The following is an 8,445-nucleotide window of genomic DNA, read 5'->3' as shown; positions in this document are numbered from 1 at the left end:
TAGAGGAGGAATTGACCCTGTCTAAGAGTACATTTGTCAGAATTAAGCGGAGTTGTTTGCGCATCTAGACATAGGGTGACAAGATTTTTTCAGATTAGGGTGAAATCTAATAAGAGGATCCATAGATCGAGGTAATGCAACCCTAGGGTGTTAATTAGAGAAAGGTCTCAATTATTCAATCTAGGGATTAGACGTTATTAGTCTTGAATAGGATAATAACATAACTTAGGTATCTCTACGGAACAAGTTAAATGAATAAATCATCTGATTCGTAGCCAGAATAACATGTACAGTCTAGGTGGATTTTTCCTTAGGTATTGTCTTAATTCAATCGATTTTCCCAAAAGCACGTCCCCAATTCCATTCTCTGTGAATTCTTAGTTTAGATAATTAGTTAGTTAAAACAAAACCTCTATATTCTTAGGCTAGATAATAAAAAGACAGACATTACTAGTATTTTTAGTTCCTTTGGGTTCGACAATCTGGTCTTACTAAAACTATATTATTGTTCGATAGGTAAACTTGCCTACATCAAGATAATAGTTAGTTTCAAGAATGATTAATTATAAATATTTAAAACCTGTCACACGAAATCACGCGATCAAGTTTTTGGCGCCGTTGTCGGGGAACTAAGATATTCGGGGAACTAAGATATTAGGAACGCTCAATTTTTATTTACTTTAGCCATTTATTTTTCTTTCAATTTAATTTAATTTAATTTATCCTTGTTATTTATTAAATTACTTTTTTTCTTTCTCCTGGCAGGTTTTTATAGTTTATGACTAGAAAAAACCCGTCAAGACCACTACTTTTTGACGAAGAAATTGATCGCACAGTTCGCAGACATCAAAGAGAAATAAGGCGAAGCTTAAGATACACAGAGAACGAGCAAGAGGATGATACTCAACCCCAAATCGAAGAGATGGCTGAAAACCAAGACAATCAGCCACCTCCTGCAATTACGGTCAATCAAAATCTTGTTCCCCGCACTATGTATGATTATGCTAAACCTTCTTTAACAGGAATTGAATCAAACATAGTTAGACCTGCTGTAGCTGCAAATACTTTTGAACTAAAACCTAACACTATTCAAATGATACAGCAATTTGTTCAGTTTGATGGTTTGCAGGATAAGGATCCCAGCGCTCACTTAGCAAACTTCTTAGAACTATGCGATACATTTAAAATTAATGGTGTCTCTGATGATGCCATTTGATAAACACCAGATTATACATATTTATACCCCAAATACTTAGCATATTTATGGATGTTTATTACTAGATCTGTGGATTTTGGTGCTCTTAATCCGGTTATTTCATGTTTTGTACTCAGGAGAACACCAAGAGTCGAAAGGAGCCAAAAATGAGCTAAAAAGGGACAAAACAGACCAAATCGAGAAGATGACACGGCCTAAGCCTTGCCACACGGGCAGCTCACATGCCCGTGTCCTTCGGGAGTGCCGACCAAGGTTCTCACAATTCACACGGTCTGACCATTGAGCCCACATGCTCGTGTGTAATTCAACGGATCGAACAACGCTTGGTAGTCACGTCACATGGTCGTGGTACATGGGCGTGTCCCTTTTTCAAAGAGTTGTATTTTACACAGAAAAGGAAAGGGTTCTGGAATACAGAACCACACGCCAGGAATTACTTGAAGGAAGCCAGACGATCCATCTCAAAAGCCGGAGCTACTCCAAGACTGAATATCTCTCTCAGAATTCCTTCAGGGGTTTTAAAGTTTTCTTTATGTTTTGTTATTTCCATATTTTTGAGATGTACTCTTATTCTATTATGAACTAAACCACTTAGATACCTAAGGGGGATAAAACCTATGATGGATCTTGTTATTATTATCTGAACTGTATGATAAATACTTGATTTGTTCTTAATTATGTGTTCTTAATGCTTGAGTTAATATTCTAGGTATTAATTCATGATTTGATATGCTTATGCAAAGGATGAATAGACCTTTCCTAAGAGTAGATTTGGCATAATTAAGCGGAGGTGATCGAGCGCCTAGAAATAAGGTTACGAGATTTTTTCGGATTAGGGTGAAACCTAATAATGGGATCCATAGATCGAGTTAATGTAACCCTAGAGTGTTAATTAGAGAAAATTCTCGGTTATTCAATCTAGGGATTAGATGTTATTAGTCTTGAATAGGGATAATAACTTAACTCAGGGATCTCTACGGAACAAGTCAAATGAATAAATCGTCCGGTTCAGAGTCAGATAACAAGTGAAATCTAGGTGGATTCCTCCTTGGGTGTCGTCTTTATCAATTGCTTCTTTTCAATTCTTCTTCCAAATTTTATCTTTTCTTTAATTAAATTAGTTAATTAGTTTAAATAATTAGTTAATGAAAACAAACCCTTTTATTCTTAGGCTAGATAATAAAAAGATAGTTATTACTAGTACTTTTGGTTCCCTTGGGTACGATATCCCGGTCTTGCCATTACTATACTATTGTTCGATAGGTGCGCTTGCCTTTTCGTCGTGATAATAGTTAGTCTAGGTTTGATCTTCATTATAAATATTTATTACTTGTTACGAATCACGCGATCAAGTTTTTGGCGCCGTTGATAGGGAACTGAAATATTAGGAACACTAAATTTTTATTATTTTAGCCATTTATTTTTCTTGAAATTTTATTTTATTTTATTATTTATTAATTTACTTTTTCTCTCTCTTGGCAAGTTTTTATAGTTTATGATTAGAAGAAACCCATCAGGACCACTACTTTTTGACGAAGAAATCGATCGCACAGTTCGTAGAAATCAAAGAGAAATAAGGCGTAGTTTACGATACATGGAGAACGAGCAAGAAGACGATACTCAAACCCCAACCGAAGAGATGGCCAAAAATCCAGGCGATCAGCTGCCTCCTGCAATTGCCGCTAATCAAAATCCTACTCACGTACTATGTATGATTATGATAAACCTTCTTTAACAGGAATTGAGTCTAGTATAGTTAGACCTGCTATTGCTGCAAATAATTTCAAACTAAAACCTAACACAATTCAGATGGTACAGCAGTTTGTTCAGTTTGATGGTTTGCAGGATAAGGATCCCAACACGCACTTGGCGAATCTTCTTAAATTTTGCGATACATTCAAAATCAATGGTGTTTATGATGATGCCATCCGTCTTCGTTTATTTCCCTTTTCACTGAGAAACAAAGCTAAATAGTGGTTGAACTTGTTACCACGAGGGTCTATCACTACTTGGGAACAAATGATCGAGAAAATTTTACTAAAATATTCTCCGCCGGCTAAAACAGCTAAATTGCGTAATGATATCTCTTCTTTTGTGTAGATGGATTTAGAAACACTTTACGATGCATGGGAGAGATACAAGGACTTATTGAGAAGGTGCCCTCACCATGGTTTACCGCTTTGGCTGAAAGTTCAAACGTTCTACAATGGTGTGGATCTCTCGACAAGACAAATGATTGACGCAGCTACTAGCGGAACCATCGACAATAAAACACCAAAAGACGCCTATGAATTCATAGAGGAGATGTCACTGAACAACTATCAATGGCAAGTTATGAGGACAAAGCCAACGAAAACAGACAACGTTTATAACTTCGATTCAGTCACCATGCTCTCTAAACAGGTAGAACTTCTCAATAAAAAGATTGACGGTTTACTTGGTTCTACGCAGATACGTCCAGTAATGAGGTGTGACTCAAGCGGAGGAGGTGTGCATACAGGATATCGATCCTTCAATCCCACAACCGAAGAGGAACAAGTCAACTATATCGGTAATAATAACTTTAAATCTCAAAATAACCCATACAGAAATACCTATAATGCAGGCTGGAGGAACCACCCAAATTTTTCCTGGGGAGGTCAAGGAAATCCAAAGCAACAAAATCCTCAAGGTTTTCAACAGCCACCTTATCTACAAGAGAAGAAACCAAACCTTGAAGAGATGCTTTCTAAATTCATCTCGGTGTCAGAAACCCGTTTCCAAAATATCGAGACAGCACTTACGAATCAATAAGCATTGATCCAAGGACTCGAAACTCAGATAGGCCAGCTGTCCAAATTAATCTCCAAATGACCACAAGGTAGCCTACCAAGTAATACTAAGCCTAATCCAAGGGAACACCTCAATGCAATTAGCACTCAAAATAAGGAAGGACTCGTTGCACCTAAGCCAGAATTACAGCAAGACAACGCGATGAACAAAGGTCGAGAAGAGGTAAACAATGATGATCCTAAATAGGTAAGTACGAATCATGAACCTCGTGTGCCATATCCTAAAGAGATGACGAAAGACAGAATAGAAGAACAATTCGGTAAGTTTGTCAAACTCTTAAAGAAATTACATATTAACTTACCCTTTATTGAAGTTCTTTCGCAGACGCCCAACTCAGCAAAATTCTTAAGGGAACTTCTGAGCAATAAAAGGAAATTAGACGCTACATCGCATGCGGAGCATAATGCAGTCTGCTTAGCTTTTCTAAAGAATGAGATACCTAACAAATTGAAAGATCCAGAGAGTTTTACAATTCCTTACTTAATTGGTAGTTTATCTGTGAATAATGCTTTAACTGATCTAGGGGCAAGTATAAATGTTATGCTGTATAAAATGTTTAAACGACTAGGTCTCGGTAAACCCAAACAGACTAGGATGAGCATACAATTGGCTGACAAAATAGTTAGATTTCCTAAGGGTATTATTGAAGATATTCTCGTTAATTTTGATAAATTTATTTACCTAGTAGACTTTGTCATCTTAGACATGGCTGAGGATAACGAGGTACCTTTAATTTTAGGACGACCCTTTTTAGCAACTGCTAGAACCATTATTAATGTAGGCACAAGAGAGCTAACACTTCGTCCAGGAGACGACGCAGTAACACTCTAAGCACGCGATTCAGTCAAAACTTCTAAGACTTAAGATAACGCTATGAAACTTGTCGATGATAAAACTAATAATCAATCGTTCTTGCAGTAACCTCCTCGGACCAAGACAACGGAGGCAGTGCACTATTATCAAGTAGGGAACAAAGACATCCATAAAGAACGAAGACTACGGATAGAGGAGTTAGATGAATGGCAAGAATACAAACCGAGAACATATAATAAACCAAAACTGTACGAAAACAAGCCTGATACCTCTCCTAATCAACTTAAGGTTGGCGATACAATCTTACTAGATACCGTTGACCCTTACATTGTCACTACCACACCAAATGAGGAAATCCCTCTTACGGTACTCCGTATTTTCCCATTCGGTACGATTGAGGTAAGTCATCCCAAGTTCGGCACTTTTAAGGTAAACAATACCCGATTAAAACCTTATTTTAAAATTGACAACAGGAATGAGGAGTATGAACTCCTTGAACCACCATGATCATTCAACGGAGAGGTAAGGCGAGCTTAGACTATAAATCAGGGCTTCTCGGGAGGCAACCCGAGCACTAACATTATTAATTTCTATAAATTCTGATATTTAACTCCTAACCTACTAATAGAAATTTTAAATACAAGTGTTTCCACAGAGACACGGCCAATCACACGGGCATGCTTAAGGCCATGTGAAAACAGGGCAAAAGATTTCCCCAACACGGGCTACGATAAAATGCCACGGCCGTGCGACATAGCCGTGGTCGAGCCTGCCAAAACAACACGTGTGTGCGACACGCTCGTATGGAGGAACCGTGGATGAACCTGTTAAAATAGCACGGCCATTCGATACGCCCGTGTCTAACACCTGTGGTCGAACCGGTCAAAATTACACAGGCGTGGAACCATAAAACACGGGCGTGGGAGAAGCGAACAAAGCTAGGCAAGGCTGTGCGACATGGCCGTGTGCCAACATGCCTAAGACACACGGGTATGGGACAGTAGCCGGGCACGACCTAAATTGGAAATTTTGAAAAACACGGGCTCACCCTCACAGTACACGAGCGTGGCCCTAGGCCGTGTGGCCTCCTCTATATAAACACACCACTGTTCATCTTCTTTCCCCTTTCAAAACCCTAGCCGAATACTCCTCCTCACCACTCCCTAATCTTTATTTTGGCCACCATTCCCAAGATTCCCACTTCTCCAACCCTCAACCCATCCTGAAACCCATTCCCCTTACATTAAGCCCCACTTCCCCCTCTATATACCCTCCATTTTTCCTTCACACGGCTATATCCCCGCGTCACACGTCCTTGCGCCCACTACACGCCCGTGCGCCGCCATACAGCAGCCCTTGGTTCACCTTCTCAACTTTATTTTTTTCCAATTTGTATTGTTACATTAGTTTTCTACATGCTTTATATAGATATTGTATTATTTTGCTTTAAATAAGTTAGGAATTTGATTCTATATTTGAATTATTTAAGCCACTAAATAGTATATACTAGTTTTGGGCCTCTTCCTTTAACTATTGATGTATCTTGGATTCTATCAATACTTATATATTTTCAAGTACATTATGTCATCATCGAGAGGAAAGAAGGCCACAGTCCCATCCTCAAAGAGACGTAGGGACCGGGTTCTTCCTCAGTCTGAGCTACAGCCGAATTCGGCACCCGTTCCTTGAATTTCCACAAGCTTTACAGGAGGAGCTATTTTAGATATTACGCTACGACCCATCGCCATTGTGTTGCAGATCGATCGGGCACTTGTAGAGAGCAAGTCTAGCTCGCTGATGCCATCCGTGCCCTACTATCCACAGACCCATGGGAACGATTCTTCACTATTACCGAGCCCACTTATTTAGAGCTAACTTTAGAATTATGCTCTACTTTTCATTACAGGTGGTGATAACGAACAATGACGACCCAGGCACCATTCACTTCTGATTAGGCGGTCTAGTTCGTGCGTTGAGTTTCCCAAAATTTAGAGTTGCTCTGGGACTTTACACCGATGAATTTATGGAGGAGGAGGACATGAATGCACTCCCACGCAATATCCACATCTCCCCCTCCTTGTGCTGGAAGGCTTTGGCACCACTCTCCTCCACCTACGACCCCAGCCACTCGAAAGCCTCAGCTCTTCACCCTTCCTTACGATATCTCCATGCCGTATTGGCACATACCTTGACCAGAAGGAGAGAGAGCACCGGCATCGTCACCACCCATGACACCTACTATTTATGGTGCATGGCGAATGCACACATAATCAACTTAGCATACTTCATTGCTTTCACCATTCGCCATCAGACATAGGAAGGGAGTGATCTCCATTGGCCCCTATGTGACGCGCCTTGCCAGACACTTCGACCTCCTCAACACCGCAGCCCAGTCCTTAACGCTTACCCTGATAGGTCAGATGTCCCCGCAGGGCATCACGTGTAACACCCCGAATTTGGGCCTAGAAGTATTGGGCCTTGAGTATGGGTCCGTAAGGAGGTGATATATAGGTATTTAATTGTGTAATGAAATGACACAATCAAATGTCCGCTTTGGTGGTTAATGGCCCTGAGAAGTGTTAGAGAAATCTTGGGTTCAAACTTGGGCTTTAGCAAAAAATTTTGGTATTAAGTGAAAAAAACCGGATGCTTGGATGAGGGTTTTGAAATTATTGTGTTAAATAATGACACAAAAAGCCTTGTGGCTTAGTGGCAAGTAGCGTGTGGAGCATTTAAGGGAGGCATAGGTTGAATCCCATGGCAAGCAAAGAGCATTTATTTTGCTAACAGGGCAAGAGTTGGTGTTGAATTTAAACTCTAATGTTAGAGGATCCCACATCGAAGCTAATATAAGAGTGGTTGTGAAGTCGGCTTTAAATAGAGGAACCATGAGGAGAGTAAAGGCACCTTTCTTGGTCGATCCCTTTCACTGTATGGCGTGCTCGTTTGGGTTGGGCGTCGGCTAAGAGTGCTCGGAGTGTGGATTAACTCCAGCCTCCTATCGTGTGTATTTTTACTACTCTAGTGTAGGATGGCTACTTAGACGCGATGGGTCGAAAGGGGTCATGTGGGCCTAATGGGCCCACAGCCCAATTGGATAAGTTGTTTGATTGTGTAGTAAATATTGGGCTAGGCTAGGTGAATCACATATTTGTGGCTAGATTTGGGCTAAAAGGGCCACATGAGCATGTGGGCCCATTTGGGCCGAGAATAGGCTTTAGGCCCATTCGTATTGTTATCCATGTTTAGAATACTTTAGTTTACCAATTATGAAATACCTCGATTTGTAAAATTACCGCTTTTACCTCAATTTACAAAATTACCATTTTACCCTCGATTTACGTAATTACCATTTTACCCTTAGTTTACGTAATTACTATTTTACCCCGATTTACGTAATTACCATTTTACCCCGATTTACGTAATTATCGTTTTACCTCGATTTACATAATTATCGCTTTACCTCGACTTACGTAATTACTGCTTTTACCCTTGATTTACGTAATTACCGCTTTTACCCTCGATTTATAGAATTACTATTTTACCCTTGATTTACGTAATTCTTGTTTTACCTCGATTTACAA

The 8,445-nt window shown here is 39.8% G+C and overlaps 1 non-coding gene across 1 annotated transcript; it reads right to left on the bottom strand.

The window, feature by feature from the left end:
- Positions 1-3,283: 3,283 nt before the first annotated feature.
- On the bottom strand, positions 3,284-3,390 carry LOC128281929 (small nucleolar RNA R71). The gene has a single exon (XR_008272215.1). It is a non-coding gene; the product is annotated as a small nucleolar RNA R71 (small nucleolar RNA).
- Between the last annotated feature and the right edge of the window lie 5,055 nt (positions 3,391-8,445).

This window comes from Gossypium arboreum, chromosome 1, assembly GCF_025698485.1.
Source record: "Gossypium arboreum isolate Shixiya-1 chromosome 1, ASM2569848v2, whole genome shotgun sequence".
Taxonomy (NCBI): Eukaryota; Viridiplantae; Streptophyta; class Magnoliopsida; order Malvales; family Malvaceae; genus Gossypium; species Gossypium arboreum.
This window is presented reverse-complemented; position numbering and strand designations above follow the sequence as displayed.